Source organism: Pinus tabuliformis, chromosome 3_1, assembly GCF_031772625.1.
Source record: "Pinus tabuliformis cultivar Carrire ecotype Pingquan chromosome 3_1, CPIR1, whole genome shotgun sequence".
NCBI classification, from domain to species: Eukaryota; Viridiplantae; Streptophyta; class Pinopsida; order Pinales; family Pinaceae; genus Pinus; species Pinus tabuliformis.
The window spans coordinates 757,228,319-757,245,545 of record NC_142301.1 but is presented as its reverse complement, the minus strand read 5'-3'; the positions used below and the strand labels follow the sequence as shown (position 1 = coordinate 757,245,545).

Here is a 17,227-nt window from a genome sequence, read left to right as displayed (position 1 = left end):
CGTTCACCTTCCATGACTTTTCATCTACCCTCACGTATATTTTCTATTTCACTTTATTTCCAATTCTATTTTTTTTACATAATTACATGTAAAACTAAAAAAATAAAGTAAACATTCTTTATGGGAATAATTCCAAGATCGCCAAGGAAAGGGCTTTGAATTGTAATTCTTGTGTTAGGTAAGCATGCCATTCCTTTTAATCAGGTGTTATGGACAAAGCTTTGTTTGATATGAGCCTTTCATATGTGATCTCACACCCGAAAGAACTAGGCACTATTATTTTCATGCCAGACTGTACTAAGTGGAATAGTGTGGAGAGCATCGTGTGTAACTTTGTTGGTTCCACCACGTGTGCTTTGATAGCCTCCTTGGTAAGCTTCATGTCCTTTTGAGTGATGGGAATCTTGTGTTTGTTATCATTTCTTGTGTCTCCCACTGAATCTCTTATTTTGGTCTTATTCCTCTGCGTGCTCCAATGAGAACTATTTTTTGGAATTTGATCAGAACATCCATCATTTTATGAAGTTGTTGATAAATATTTAGAGTTCTAGTTACGTCCCTCACTAGATCTTCTTGGGATTGGATGGCTAATTTGAATTTTGCCTTATCTCGTTCTTTGTCCATATCATCTCTTCTTGGTAATTTTACTAGTGCATTTAGATGTTCCGTGTTCCACCATACATTATCTCCACAACTATTAGGATTATTTCAATAACAGACCTCTTTCTTTGAGGGAATTTTGAATGGCCATAAGCACAGAAGCCGCCTTTTGAAGTATAATTGCTTCATCATATCTTCTAACAATATGTTTTCTTTTAATGTTGCTGCCTAAAAATCATCATTTTTGGAAATCGATGTTAACAAATCTTGATTCTCTTTATGATGCCTCTCATTTTCCTATTGTGCATTTCCAAGGCTCCTCTCTAGTTCCTTGATCCTATCCATCAATTTCTCGATGTTTCTTTCAATGGAAGCTAAGAAAGTTGATCTTTCCAAATCAATGACTTTGATCTTAAATTACTCTTATAAATTTATAATTAATAATGATAATAATTTAATTAAAACATAATCTAAGTTTTAAAGGAAAAAATAAATTTCAGCTTTTACTTATTTTTAGTTTTTAGTTTATTTCATAAAAGTTTGTTTAAGAAAACAAACAATAGACATTCGTGATTAAGAGATAAGTATTATAAAGACTTGGACAAATACCCTTAAATCTAAACTATAGAATTCGCTTAGAAGATGCTTCTTTTTATTGTTAAATATATGACTTTGACCACTAGTCTCTGTTGACCCAGCGACAAATTCACCCTGAAAGCAAAAATTCGCCAGAATCTCTACGCCGCCACCAGAAAAGGGACACGCCGGTCGTCTTAGTGGAGGAGGAGCATGGATTTGTGGAGGCCTAGTCTGCCTACTATCCAAGAGACCAACCTCGCTTGTTGAGCTCATTTGGGTGATCACTTGTCATTTTAGTTCATTTGGGGGTAATTTAGTTTTATAAAATAATTATTGACCTTCTATTTTAAAGAAAAAATCCCAATGTTTATTAATTAGACTACAATGTGTATCACATTGGAATTTATTATAATTTAGATAATGGAGGAGTAAACGAAAAGAAAATTTAAGATTTATGTTGTTTATGAAAATAAAATTTAATGATGGTTATTTGATTTTCATATTTTTATTTTAAATTTTACACAGATTACGAGTATTAAATATATTTTACACAAATTATGAGTCTTTGGTCTTCTTTAAGCTTGTTTTGTTTTTCTTTCTTGGATGCTTATTTCTCTCTCCCTCTCTTGGGTAACCTTCTTGTTTTAACATCTTTACTCTTGGATGACTCTCCATTGGTAGGTTTAACGCCATCTGTGGGTTTAGGGCCACTGTGTTGATGGTGCTGGATTCAATGAAGTCATCATTTGGGAGAAGGTTGTCCTTATTCGTTAAAGAATTGGGTCTGGATTGAACCCACGCTGGCCAAAGTAAGGAAAGCGGACTGAGATTGGTTGTTTTTGTCATAGCTTTATGAACGTATGTTTCCAAGATTTCATTATAGAACATGATGGTTCAGTCTATAGATGGTCATCGTGGTTTATCCTGGTTTCGGCATTTTATTCCTGTTGCTTTACACCCTTTGAATTTGGGTTTTCTGACGGCTTGCCGAAGCATCTGTGGGAGCTTGACATTTTGGCACAAATTGGTTTCTGGATAGACCTCTTTGTTCAGTTCTTTCTTTCCTACAAAGATTTACATACTTACAACATGATGTATGATTGTCATAAAATTGTTATTCGTTATGCAAAAACAAGTTTCATTTTGGATGTTCTTTGTTGCTTGCCATGGGATGCTATTTACAAATGTTCAGGAAGAAAAGAAGAGGTGAGGTATCTGTTGTGGATCTGGTTGTATCGAGCATGGAAATTGATGGAATTTTTCAAGAAAATAGAAAAAGATGTTTGTATAAACTGTCTGTTCAAAAGGATTTAGAAAATTATCTCTGTGGAGCTGTATTGCACACATACTACTGATTGCATCTTTTATTATCTGGCCACAACTATTCCAAAGGAAAATGAAGGGTCTACATGGGTTGGAAGTTTAAGTTTGGGTGATTACCATTATACTCATTTTAGGGAGATCAACTTGTCAAGATTGTACATAACCTCTCTGTATTTTGCAATAACTACCATGGCCATGGTAGGATATGGAGATGTGCATGCATTGAATTCCAGGGAAATGATATTTGTAATGATATATATGTATTTTAAAATGATTCTCAGGGCATATTTGATCGGTAACTTGACTACACTCATTGTTAAGGGATGCAATACATAAAGATTTAGTGATAAAATGGCTAATCTGATGAAATATATGAACAAACATAAACTAGCCAAGCATATAAGGGCTCAAATCAAAGGTCTTCTAAGGTCGGACTATGAGAGTAGCTATGGTGAAGCTAGTGCTCTAGAAGATATTCCAGTTTCTATTAAGACAAAGGTTTTAGAGTCATTACATATGTCAGAAGTTTCACATGTTCCTCTTTTCAAGGATTGCAGCGTGGAATTCATAAGCGAGATTGTGACTAGATTGAAAGAAGATTTTTTTCCTTCTTGGTGACGTGATAATGGAACAAGGAAATGCAATATATCAGCTTTACATTGTTTCTCATGGGTCTTTGGAAGAGGTAATTGTTGGAGAGGATGGGTATGTGGAGACCATTGCACGGATTGAGACCTATGGTATCTTTGCTGAAATCCCTGCATTATGTAACATATCTCAACCATATAATGTTCATGTTCGTGATCTCTACAAGATGTTGAGACTAGATAAACAGTCTTTTGCAAAAATTATACAAATTTATTTCAAGGATGGAAGGCAGATCCTCACTAATCTGCTCGAGGGAAAGGATATAGATTTGAGAATTAAATTGCTAGAATCTGACTTCAGTCTTCTTATTGGTAACCAAGAAGCCGAATTAGCCTTGAGAGTTAACAGTGTAACTTAATATGGTGATATATATAGTTTGAAGAACTTGATTAGATCTGGTGCAAATACAAATGGGACTGACTATGATGAAAGGAGAGCTTTGCATTTAGCTACATGTAAATGATATGAACATATTGTACAAGCCCAAATAAAATCGACAATGAAAGAGAATCATATTAATTATAAAATTACTTATTTATACATGTGCAATCTAGGTACGAGACAGTTGTGTTTTGGTAACTTATTAACCATAAAAACAAAATGTAAAAGTAATTACATATTATACAATAACAATCCCAAAGGATTAGTTAACACTCCCCCCTTAATCCGAAGGGAAATCTGACATGCTGAGTAACATTCTGAACTTTTCAAACTTTTCACATCTTAGTAGCTTTGTAGATATGTCTGTGATCTTCTCTGAAGTAGGAAAATGTGTCAGATGAATAACTTTGGTCTCTACATAATGTCGAATCAAGTGATATTTGGTGTTAATATGCTTTCTTCGATCATGAAACTTTGGATTCTTGGCCAATTGAATTGCATAAGAGTTGTCGACAAGTACTGGAGTTGAAGCCTTTTGTTTCTCCTACAAGTCTTCAAGTATTTTGCGAAGCCAAATTATATCTTTTGTAGCTTGATTTGTTGCAACATATTCGGCTTTAGTGGTAGAATTAGCAGGAACAGATTTCTTGTGTGATCTCCAACTGATGGTTGTTGATCCAAGACTCATCAAATAACTAGAAGTAGAGACTCCATTCTCCTTATCTCCATCAATACGAATAGCCGGTGAGATGGGAATCTACAACTTTGGAATATTTGATGCCATATGTTCGAGTACCTTTCAAATACTTGAGCACTCGCTTTGCTGCATTCAATGACCTTCACATGGCTTATGCATGAACCTGGAAAGTTTCCCTACAAAAAAATCTATGCTAGGTCGAGTAGTAGTTCGAAAATTCAAACTTCCAAAGAGTTGCATGTACTTTGTTGGATATTCAAACATACTTCCTTCAGTGGAAGTAAGCTTCAAATTATGATACATAGGAGTAGCGACAAGATTACAATCCTGCATCCCAAATCTAACCAATCGTTGTCCAATATACTTTTTCTGAGAAATGAAAATATATTTGGGTTTTTGATCAACTTTAATCCCTAAATAATAATGTAATAAACCCAAATCTGTCATGTCAAAAACTTTCAATAATTCTCTTTCGCTATATAGTCATCAATGTTTCTTGTGATCATCAAATCATCTGCATACACAACCAAATATACAACTGAATTTCCAATTTTCTTAGCAAAAAGAGTTGCATCATCTAGATCAAATAACTTATAATTCAACTTGAGAAGGTGTTCAGTTAACTTTTCATACTATGCACGAGATGCTTGTTTTAGTATATACAAATCCTTAACCAATTTTCATACCTTTTTCTCTTTTCCTTTAACAAAAAAACCTTCAGGCTTAAACATATAAACACCCCCCTTCAAATCACCATTCAAAAAAGTTGTTTTAACATCCATATGGTGTATCTTCTAGCTATTCTGAGCTGCAAGAGAAAACAAAGTTCTAATTGTGCCCCATTTTGCTGTAGGAGAAAATGTCTATGTGTATTCAACACATTCCTTCTGAGTGTAGCCTTTTGCTACAAGTCTTGCCTTATATTTATCAAGTGAACCATCTACTTTGTATTTGATCTTATACACCCATTTGCAACCAATGGGTTTGACCCTTGCAGCAAGATCCACTAACCTCCAAGTTCCATTACTAATAAGTGCATCATATTCCTTTTGCATTACATCCTTCCATTCATCACAATTAGGAGCTTCTTCAAAACAATTAGGTTCGCTAATTGTACAATGATTGAATTCACAGTCATGAGAAACATTACCTGAATCGTCTATAGAAGAAATTCCTATTTCAAATCATCATACTTGCTTGGAACTTTTCGAGCACGTGTAGATCTTCGTAAAGGTTGCTGAAGTGGTTGTGAGAGTCACTCATCTTGAAAAACAGGCTCAAGAACAGGGTATTCAAGAGAAATTTCTGGTCCTGCAAAAACATTACTATCATAAAATTTTACTTCACCAATAACATCCTGATAAGTCAAAGATGGAAGAACCATAGATTGATCCAGAATGGGAACCCCCCCTTTCGTGTGTGGAACATCATTATCAAATTCAAAATAGAACTGTTTAGATGCAAATTTATCCAAATGAGCCAGTTTACTATCAACAATGGAATTACTTTTATCTTATTCAAGGAAAATAACATAGCTTCTTGTTCTCTTCATCATATAACCTATAAGCTTTGGAAGTAACAGAATATCCCAAGAAAAGACATTTGCGACTTCTAGCACCCAACTTGTTGCGCTGATGTTTAGGAATTAATGCATAGCATAGAGAACCAAAGACTCTAAAATGTTGAACAACAGGAAGACGATTATACCACATTTCATAAGGAGATTTATTATTTATGATAGAAGAAGGACAACAATTACGAATATAAGTTACACAAAGAACTGCTTCTCCCCAAAAAATCAACTTAACATTCTTAAAGAACATCATAGATCTAACCAAGAAAAGTTATATTCATACATTTTGCGACGCCATTTTGTTGTGGATTATAAGGTATGGTTGTATGATGTTTGATTCCATTGTCCTTCAAATATTGTTCAAAAACATGAGAAGTGTACTCGCCACCATTATAAGTGCTGAGAATGCCTATATTCTGTTTAGTTTCATTTTTAATCATCAAATGAAAAGTTTTAAAAACTTCAAACACTTGTGATTTATTCTTCAACAAATACACCCAACACATTCTCGAGTAATCATCAATAAATGCCAACATATATTTATTTCCATTTGCAGTTGCAACAGGCATAGGTCCACATAAATCTGAATGTATGAGACCTAATTTTTGTGAAGATCTGAAAGAACTATGAAAAGGTTGTTTACAATGCTTTCCTATAATACAAGCTTCACAAGGTGTAATATTTCTTGGAAATATCGGAAGACCTTTAATACCTTGATTTTTCATAATTTTGATGCTGCCATAATTGGTGTGACCAAATTGAGCATGCCACAACAAGCTGGGAAAAAAGATATCACTTTGTTGCACTAAAAGAATAAAACTTTCATGAGAATTAGTAGATTAAGTACCATTTAATTTTAAAAGTGTACCTTCTTCCACCACTGGTCATAACAACTACATGATCAGATGCTCTTCTTATCTCGATGATGCCATCAAATATATGAATAGAATGCCCCTGCTTCCGAATATGGATAAGAGACATCAAATTTCACTGAAACTGTGGAATATAAAGTACATCATATAGAACATAATCTGGAAGATTCAATATCTTCAAACGAATAGACCCAATTCCAGATGGTTTAATTTGAGACTTGTCAGCAAAGTAAATAACACCATCAATATCATCACTAAAAGTTTCAAAAATATATCACCTAAATGTCATATGAAAAGTGGCTCCTAAATCCAAAATCCAAATATCTCGCCATGAAGAAAATGCAGTGTTGAAAACATCATTCATATTAAACTTACAGTGAACAACAATGTAATGTGCAGAATCTAATGATTTTCCCTTATCTAGTGGTGGATGATCATTCTTTTCATTCAACTATTCTCTCCTTTCACTAACTTTCTCCCAAGGGATTTTACAGTTAGTAGTAGTATGACAAATTTTACCACATCTAAAACATTTCATAGATAGTCTATCATTCAAATTCCTTTGTTGTCTGTCTCCCATATTACTTTTCCCCCCTGCCTCTAGAATTTCTCCTACCATGACCTCTACTACTTTTATCACCTCGAGAAGTTTCAGCATGAGACTTCTGATCCTTTTGTGCAAGGCACAAAGTTTCTACATTAGAGTTAGGTGGAGCCTCTTTCTTCCCAAAGGATTTTTCTCTCTCAGCTATTTTTCATACTAGTTTATCAAATGTAATGTCTTTTAATTGCTCACTAGCTTGGAGAGATTCCAAATAGTTTGAATAGACAGGGTGAAGGACTTTTATAAACGTTGTAAGCTGTAAATCTACTTTAATTCCAATGGCTTCTATATCATGAAAAATGGCTTTTATTTCAGAGGCACTCTTCAAAGGATCATTATCCTTCATCTCCAAATTAAACAACTTTAACAATAACTGAATAATTTCGAGTTCTGAGTGTGAATCATACAATTATTTCAACTTCTTTGATGCTTCGAATGTAGTACCACAAGAAACGATATATCTTCTTACCTCTTCTGTCACTGATGCAGTTATTAATGCATATGCCTTGTTGTCTTTTATCTCCCAAATTGCACATTGCTTCTCGTTATCAAGTGGCTCCAATGCAATTTCTTTTCTGTCACTATCCTTCTTTCGTTGACAAACTTCCCACAAATCCTTAAAAACAAGGGCACTTTTAAGCTTTCTAAACCAATCTTGATAATTTTCCTTTCCATTAGGAACAACTCCAACTATGTAAACTATTGAAGTCATAATTGTTATGCAACCAAATATTCTTCAAATCCTTTGAAATTAAAAATATATGCAATTCTTTTGAAAAGATATAAATTCCTTTCTCCTCTTCTTTCAAACAAAGTTTTCTTTGTGGTTTAATGGTAAGTTTCAAAAAAAACCTAGTAAAGAGATAGGTTCAAGTCTTATTAGCCTCCTTTTTTTTTTTTTTTACGAATGGCCTCTCAAAAAAATATGTATTTCAAATCACCAGAAAATTGACCACTCTTCAATTAAAAATTTATTTCAAATGACCAAAAAATTTATATCCTTCATTTTAAGTATCATTCACAAAGACTTCAGTAAAAACTTTGTATTCTTCAGGAATCTTGCTGAAAAAAGACTTTGTATCATTCATCTCTGTAAAAAGACTGTGTATCATTCATCTCCTGTTTGCAATAAATGTCTCTTATTATTATTCATAAATTTTACTGTCATTAAAACTCATGTTTACTGTGGTAAATGCAAATACTGTGATTAAACTCTTGTTTACGGTAGTAAATGCAAATACTATTTTCAGAAATTTCATTGTAAGTAAACTCCTGCTTGATGAAGTAAATGCAAATAAAACCTCCCAAAATTAAAACAACAAGCGGCCCTTGGATGCATGGAACTGCAATTTTTAACAAACAATCCAAATTTTATTGGCATTCGACTTAGTCTTGGCAATTCTTATTGTGAACAACAAGCACTCAAAACTCTAACATGTATTTTAACTTCCAAGGATATTGTAACAAAAAATTATGCCACTGAATTTCTCCAATCATCTTTCATTATGACTTAAAGATATAAAACTTACAAAGAGTCACTAGTTTCGACATTCCACTGCATTTCTCCACTGGATTAACCTTCTTGTGCACTCTATCTTCATAGTTTCCATGCTTTGTGTCTCCTTTACGCCATAGACTTCACATGGAGTTTAGGAACAACTCAACCAAGGCTCTAATACCACCTGACAAGCCCAAATAAACTCCACAATGAAAGAGCATCATATTAATGATAAAATTACTTATTTACACATTTTCAATCTAGGTATGAGACAATTGTGTCTCAGTAACTTATTAACCGTAAAAACAGAATGTGAAACTAATTACATATTATATAATAAAAATATCGAAGGATTAGTTAACACATATCACAATTTTTCTCATTATAGATGGAGTAGAAATCAATGTTATAGACAAATTTGGAATTACACCATTGTTGGAGGCTGTTAAGGTTGGGAATGATAATATTGTTAATATACTTGAACTTAATGGAGAAAATATGGGCTTAGAAGATGTTGGTAGTCTTCTCCGTAAAGCCATAGCAGATGGGAATGCAAAGATGTTAAAGCGATTGTTAGCCAAGGGTATAAACCCCAATTCAATTGACTATGATCATCGTACACCACTCCACATGGAAACTATAGAGGGCTTGCATTTGTTGGCAAGGATTTTGCTTGATTCAGGTGCAAGTGTTTTTTCATTAGATAGATGGAGAAATACTCCACTAGATGAAGTGCAAAAATGTGGCAGCAGAGAACTCATCCAGATGTTAGAACAAGCAACAATTAATGCTTCTGGGCTAGTTTCAAAAAAATGCTTAACAGATTCAGAAAATCAAGAAAGTGTCTCTTCTTTCAAAGATTCAAGAAGATAGATATTTGAGCCCAGGGAATAGGCCAAGGCCAAAATATGCACAATGTTTTCTTTTCCCCCATGGACTCCCAGAGAGAAGAGAAGAAATGGCCTTCTGTGGGTTCCTCAAACAATTGAAGCCTTGCATCAAGCAACAACACATCACTTTGGTTCTGTTGGTACCATTGTTTTAACAGAAGCTACGGGAGAAGTTTTGCATGCAAACTTAATTCAAGTTAATCAAGAACTTTATATTGTTAATGTTGGCGAGTAGAAATGAAGTACATATACAGATACAGACAAATATAATTTCACTGACCTTATAAAGTACAAATAATTCATCAAGATTGAAATGTATTGTCAACTTTATTGTATTTGGATAAATTGTATATGCAAGACAGAAATATAGAAAGGTACGCAGACCTTTGCATATAATACTTTCTTTATTTTTGTTTAAATGTGGTTTCTTATTTTTTTTTTTATGTGGTTTCTTGATTTTCTTTTGGATTGGATCCAAGTTTCTCATTAATCAAATTGCAACCCAATACATGCTTGCAAATTCACCTACATAGTCAAAATGCAGTATTAATAACCGATAAACATCATTTCACCTTCATAGTTTAAGTGCACAGTATGGTTTGAATGAATAAAATGTTTACTCTTGGATCCTTGAAGCGAAAGATAATCCTATATTTTTTCACACATGATTTTGAATTATTACATATATTTCTTATTTTAATTATATCTTCTACTTTAGTATATATATATATATAATTTCTTCGTTTGGTTATGTCAATCCATAGTTTATCATGCTTGTTCCTACCTATATTTCTGGAAAAGCTTTTGGTACGCAACATTTGATCTTTTTTTACAAGAAATGTATCTTTGCTAGGCTGGTCAGATGAGAATTCTTGGGATTCTTGTAGATCACTGAGGTTTATCTATTTGAGCTCAGTTATTGAAACTGCGCTCTATGTACATAGTTCTAATTCGCAACAATTTCCCATTTACAGTACCCTTTGTTTGTTAATAAACAATATGACACTATCTCTCATAAATAAAATTCACCATAACTGTGACATTTATTTTTAATTTTCCCATATTGATTGGTTTCTTGATGGGCGTCCATTACCATATCTAACAGAATCTTGCAGATGAAGAATTGTTTAAAAATCAATTTGATCAGATGATAAATTTCTCAATTTACCTCCGCACTACGAGGTGGTCTATGGAGAAAATGACAGACAATGTATTATGGGAAAGGTTAAAGTTGGTTGGTCTTATTATAGGGAAATGTTGTCTATACAAATTCTCCTCGTTTGATACTATATTTCTTTAGTTTGGTTTGATGACATCTTGGGCTCTGCATTTTGTTTTAGTCCTAATATTCTATTTTCAATAGCATAACAAGAGTTGTTGTTAATAATATATTTAGCAAAAGCTCAAGTTGTACAAGAGCTGTTGTTAAGAATATATTCTGAAAAATCTCTAGTTGTTCCAATCAAATTAGATTTCATTCACTGCAATGGTCACTTTATACTGTAAGGAATCTAGCTAAATTACACATGTACTCTATTTTTGGGAAAAACAGTCTGAGATGATAACCAATAAAAATATTATATTTTGCTTTTTTTTTATAGAGATATTTGTTAGAAATTGGGTATATATTTGTTAAAATTTGGTAGAAATTTGTTAAAGTGGGACAGGCATCATGAAAAAATATAATTTTCACAATCAAATCATTCCAAACAATTTTTATGATAAAAATGTATTTTAAATAACCAAATATTATAATTTGGTTCATGATTAATTTTCATTAAAAATAAATAAATTTGGCTTTTACTTTTTTTTTTTCAAACGAAAAAACTCTAGTTTATATTATGTACCAATGTATATATCCAATGTATTATAAGTACAAAAATATTTCATAGATCTACTAGTAGATCAGGCAAAAATTGTTTAATACATATCTTTCCATAGTCAAAAGAGAGTTAACAACATTGTAGAACTGACACAAATGAATTAATGACTTTCCATCCAAATAGCCTAGAATCAAAATGAGGAAACATAACTATATATACTAGCATAGTTCAAAATTTGTAAAGTAAAAAACAGTAACTATGGGAGGGGAAAGGAGCCTTTAGCCGATATTGTCTCATCCTCCAAATAAGTATATTGTATGATACCATAATTATCAACGATCTCTAGCTTAGAGAGTTAACAACCTGATTCTTTTGGCGAAATATGTGTGAGACAATGATTGCACTGAAAATTCCTATGAGAATGTTAATATGGGCGTTCCAATTAGAAAGAAGTGGGAGAAGAAGCCATGGTTTGACAATAAACTATTAATAATAACTTATGAGTTCCCTTATACATATAAAATGTTAATGCACAGTGACCTAGAGATCCATAAAAAGGCCCAGAGTACCAAAGTTCCGACCCTTGTATTGGTATCTTGTCAACTATTTCAATGAAACCTGTATTGTCATACTTCCCTAGCTCTGCTTATTTAGAAACATGTACTTGTTGGGAGCGAGATCCCCCAAGGGTAGTTTTGGGGCTAAAAGCCCAAGTTAAGTCAATTTTTGTAATATAATTGTAAAGACTCTGCATTTTGTGGTCGTGGAGCATGAAGGTGTTATGTTTCAAAAAGGGTAGTCCGCCCTTAGTTTTGTAAAGTAAAGTCAGCTGTAAGAGACCTACCCATGGTTCGCAGACCATGAGATTGTATAAAAAGAGCTAAGCTCTAAGTAGTTAGAGGCATGAAACATGAAATAGAGTCATAGCCATGAAGAAAGAAGTCTAAGTCTTGGGTTGTAGTGTAGAGAGAGGCTCTGCCGCTAAGTGCACATAGGCAAAGGGTAGAAGTCCGCAGCTGAGTGCGTGTTCCCCTGTAGCTGTGTGCGCAGGGTGAACAAAGTTTGTAACACTTGGGAGATATTAATAAAAGGAGTTATTCTGCAATTTATGTGTATTTGTTTTGTCGATGAGTTTGGATTCGGTGTATGGATTTCCTTTATTATTCTTATATGATGCGCGAATAAATCCAATTACACTGAATAATTGAACGCAATTATGAATATCTGCTTATGTGGTAATAACCTCAAGTATTTGACAAGATAAGAAAATCACTTAGGATAATTTAGGAACCTGCATGGCACGCTGCCATAACAGCACGAAGGTACCTGAGCCACAGGCTAGGGTTACGCGAAGGTCGATCATATACTTTCGCGAAGGTATTGAAGGCCATAATAGAGGGCTTGCTTACAAGCCCTAGAGTGAGACCACCTGTGCGCAGGCAGGGATAGAAGAAATAAAACGACATCACAACCATCTCAGGGTGCGGAAACTTGGTTCCAACACCCCCCATACTACTTCGAGTGATACTTCGGTTCGCGCTCCACGGGCTGATGCTGAAAAGGCCAGTAGTGTAGGGATTTGTTTGGCAAATTAACGCTAAACCTGTGTCAGGCCCCCTGAAGCAAAAAAATGGTTCTGTTTTTGGGACTGGAATCTGCATAAGAGATGTGTGATGTCGTATCATTAGAATCCAACTAAGAAGGAGATTAGAGACTGGTTGGGTAGAAAGATCCATGAATTTGCGACACAGAGAATTGAAACCCGCAGCTGACAAAAGAACAGTGGTTGGACAGATACCTATATAAAGAGATCCATGAGATCTTTTTCTGCTCCTTCCCTATTGAGCTATATGAGTGGATTGTGAAGCTAGCAGATAGACAAGGAAAGTGGAAACTTGACAGTCCTATTGTGTGGACCCCAGAGCTAGTGCGAAGGTTGGAAGCATTAGAGGATAAGATCGCCCGTGCTGTCGATCATTGGCTCGATCACATCATAGGAGGATTTGTGATTGAATTCACAGTCGACACCTCAGTTAGCTACAACAAGGTAGAGCGATGATTTTTCAAAGGACCATGAGGTAAGTACGTAAAATATTTGAATACCTGGATTAAAATGCTATTGTGCGAAAAACAGGTTATGCAACTACCTTGATGTTCAGGACTATACGAAGAAGAAAAACTTATAGGAATGAAGGAAAAAAGGGTCCAGAGTGTAGTCCCCTAATTTCGCCTCCACGAGGTGATGAAGAAGGGATAGCAAAGGTTTCTCCATGAAGTGATATTCAATTAATAAGGCAAGGATTCCCGCGAATACCACCTATGCCCACACCATCTCCAACTTTACCATCCTCACCTCCAACTTCACCCGCACCACCTCCACCTTCACCGTGGTTCAGTATGACAAATACAATGAAGTTTCCTTTGTTCAAAGGCTTGGGGAATGAGGACCGGACCAATTCTGGTTTGTTGTGAGGGCTATATGGGAAGCTCAAGGTGTTACAGATGATCATATAAAGAAGGCAAAATTGGTTAGTTCTCTGCAAGATCGCGCACTTACCTGGTATATTAAGTACTCTAACGATAATCCGAATGCTAGAGTAGCAGATATCTAGGTAGCACTAAATAGAGAATTTAGTAGGCCTAAATCTGAGGCACAGTGGATTGTGGGATTCAAAGAGATCATGATGCAACCAAGCGAGATGCCTTGGGAACTAGATCAGAGCTTGAAATGTATAATCTGCGAAGCCATCATGAATTTGACAGATGTACATCATCGCAAGTGGTTTGTGGCTTCACTACTACCACATTTAAGAAGTGCGCTGTTGCAGCAGAAGATAACAATTTAGGCTAAGGCCTTGGAGATTTCCATGAGACTACACGAAACTCTGATGCATGATCCTAATCTAGGAGTTCAACAAATCCATGCGCAGCTGAAGAATCTGTGCCTTGAGATGCGAAGTCTGACGTAGGACAGGACGGTTCAACCAGAGGTGCACGAGGATTTATGGTGCTTGAAATGCAAGAGTCAAGGTCATGACAAAAACTATTTCCCGGTCTTTGTAAACAATATTGTAGGAGGAGGACCGATGCCTTTAAGGCCAGAAGCTCAAGCAAGACCTAGCGCGGGGCCTGCATTATGGTGTGCTATCTGCTAGGTAGCTGAAAAGCATGCCACAAATAACTGTCACTTGCTACAGAAGTTTGCATAGACACCGCAACAACTGTTCTGCAACTTTTGTAGGTCGATAGGGCATGATGAGCATACTTGCAGGAGCTATGAACTGATGATGGATAGAACTCCTGCCTATAGGGTTCAAGCCGAAACGTGACCCCTTGACTAGAACGCAGGGATGGCGCAGACAAGATTTTAGGGGTATGGAAGAGGCTCAGGTAGAGGAGGACCCGGTAGAGGTCGAGGACAGTTGATTTGCTACAATCGTGGAGGACCAGGACACTATGCCCACGATTGCACTAATCCAATGCGTCCCTCATGCAAGTATTGCACACTGTTTGATCAAGAAATGGAAGACTATCCTATGTTGATAGCTAGGATACATGATAAAGGGGTGCTACCACCTCTGCCGACTCAGAACCTATAGATGATGGGGTCTGAGCTACGCGAGGAAGATCTAATCATAAATATAGTGCTCAGAAGTGGAATCACGATAGGAGATGACAAGGAGAAACAACCAGATGACACTACATGGGTTCGTAAAGCCTCGGTAAAGGAGGCTAAGTTCGACTTGGAACGTGCTCATGAAGCCTTCAAGGAAGCTAAGAAGAGCTTTGTTGAGGCCTCCAGCTCAGGAAGCAAGGATAAACCTGAGCAGGAGATGGACACCTCGATGCTCACAACTTTCTTGGAAACCTACATGAACTTACTGCGCAACGGTAAGGCTATGAAAGGGTTACAAGAACTCATCAATAGATGTGCTGGAACCACGCCAGGTGAGCTGCGCATAGTATGAAAGTTTGGCAAGCATAAAACAAGGATGGGACGGGAGATGAGACTGACTGTACAGATAGGAGAGTATGAAATGGATCAGGTCGTTTTGGACCTGGGGTTAGATGCGAATGTCCTACCAAAATAGACTTGGGAGTGAATGGGAAGACCTACATTGCAATGGTCTCCGGTTCAACTAAGGATGGCAAATCAAAAAAAGATCATCCCCATGGGGCGACTGCAGGGGGTGAACGTTGATATTGAGGGAGCAAGCGCGTTGGATGACTTTGAAGTAATAGAGATAGTGGATGATAGCAATCCCTATCCTGCACTCTTGGGAATTGACTGGGTTACTGACATGAACGGGGTAATCAATTTGAAGAAGCAAAAGATGATCTTTAAGAAGAAATCCCTACGCGTAATAGTACCCCTCGATCCTACTGAAGGATCGTGCTATACTGAACCAGTCCATGATTATGAAAGTGATGATGATCTGGACTATATCTATAAGATAACAGTGTGATACCAAGATTGGGTGAATCCCACTGTGGATGGATGGATAACATGGGATTGTGAGAGTTCCTACAGTTCAGACTCCGATGAAGAAATAAAACACTGGTAGAATCGGGTACATGAAGTAACTATGCTGAATTGCAACATGATGATCTGATCACTGCACTGTGTGTCCTCAAAGGTAAGAAATATGCCTACTTATGATGGTCTTAATGAGGTAGATATATTTTTGGATGCATTTGAACGGGAGGTACGAGAAAAGCAATGCTTCCAGGTGTTAGACTGGGCACTGCGCGCTACGCCCGCAATATGGTGGGATACGCATAAAGGAAGCTTTGATGATTGGAACGAATGTAGGAGGATGATGAGAACATTATTTGGGAAACCTAAGATGCAACTGATAGACAAGTATGATGGGCAAGGTGATCTGTGCGCACATCTGGCCAAATGAACCCAAGATTATGGAGAAAAGACCCAACTTGAGTGGGTGCACTTGTTCTGTCATACCTTGGATGTTGTCCCCATGAATTGGTATGTGGAAACAGAGCTCCGCCATGGGATAGGTGAATAGGATATCCTGCACGAGGGATTCATGATGATGTTCAGTTTTGAGGACGGGTTTGATAGTATTGATGAAGCGCTACAAGAGGTGAAAGCAACGATATTTAGGATACCACAAGATCCTTTAGACCTGATTCAACTTGAATGGGCTACTCAGCTAAGTCGCACGCTAGAATGTTATAATGTAACTACTGAAGAAGAGGACGAGGATCTGCGAAAGTTTAACGTTCCAAAAATAGAAGGTCACCGCGAGGTTCAGGGACAGTAGATTGAGAACCCTAATATAACTGTGCCATTGAAAACGAAACAAGTGAACATTGGTATGGAGGAAGAACCCAAATTCACGAAGATTGGAGACTACTGGGATGATGTAAATTTTAAATTTTACACAGATTACGAGTATTAAATATATTTTACACAAATTATGAGTCTTTGGTCTTCTTTAAGCTTGTTTTGTTTTTCTTTCTTGGATGCTTATTTCTCTCTCCCTCTCTTGGGTAACCTTCTTGTTTAACATCTTTACTCTTGGATGACTCTCCATTGGTAGGTTTAACGCCATCTGTGGGTTTAGAGCCACTATGTTGATGGTGCTGGATTCAATGAAGTCATCATTTGGGAGAAGGTTGTCCTTATTCGTTAAAGAATTGGGTCTGGATTGAACCCGCGTTGGCCGAAGTAAGGAAAGTGGACTAAGATTGGTTAACAATTTTTGTCATAGCTTT

At 36.1% G+C, this 17,227-nt stretch overlaps 1 pseudogene; it reads left to right on the top strand.

Moving 5' to 3' along the window:
* The first annotated feature begins 1,897 nt into the window (after positions 1–1,897).
* LOC149189581 (potassium channel KOR1 pseudogene) lies at positions 1,898–9,900 on the top strand (annotated as a pseudogene).
* Positions 9,901–17,227: the final 7,327 nt, after the last annotated feature.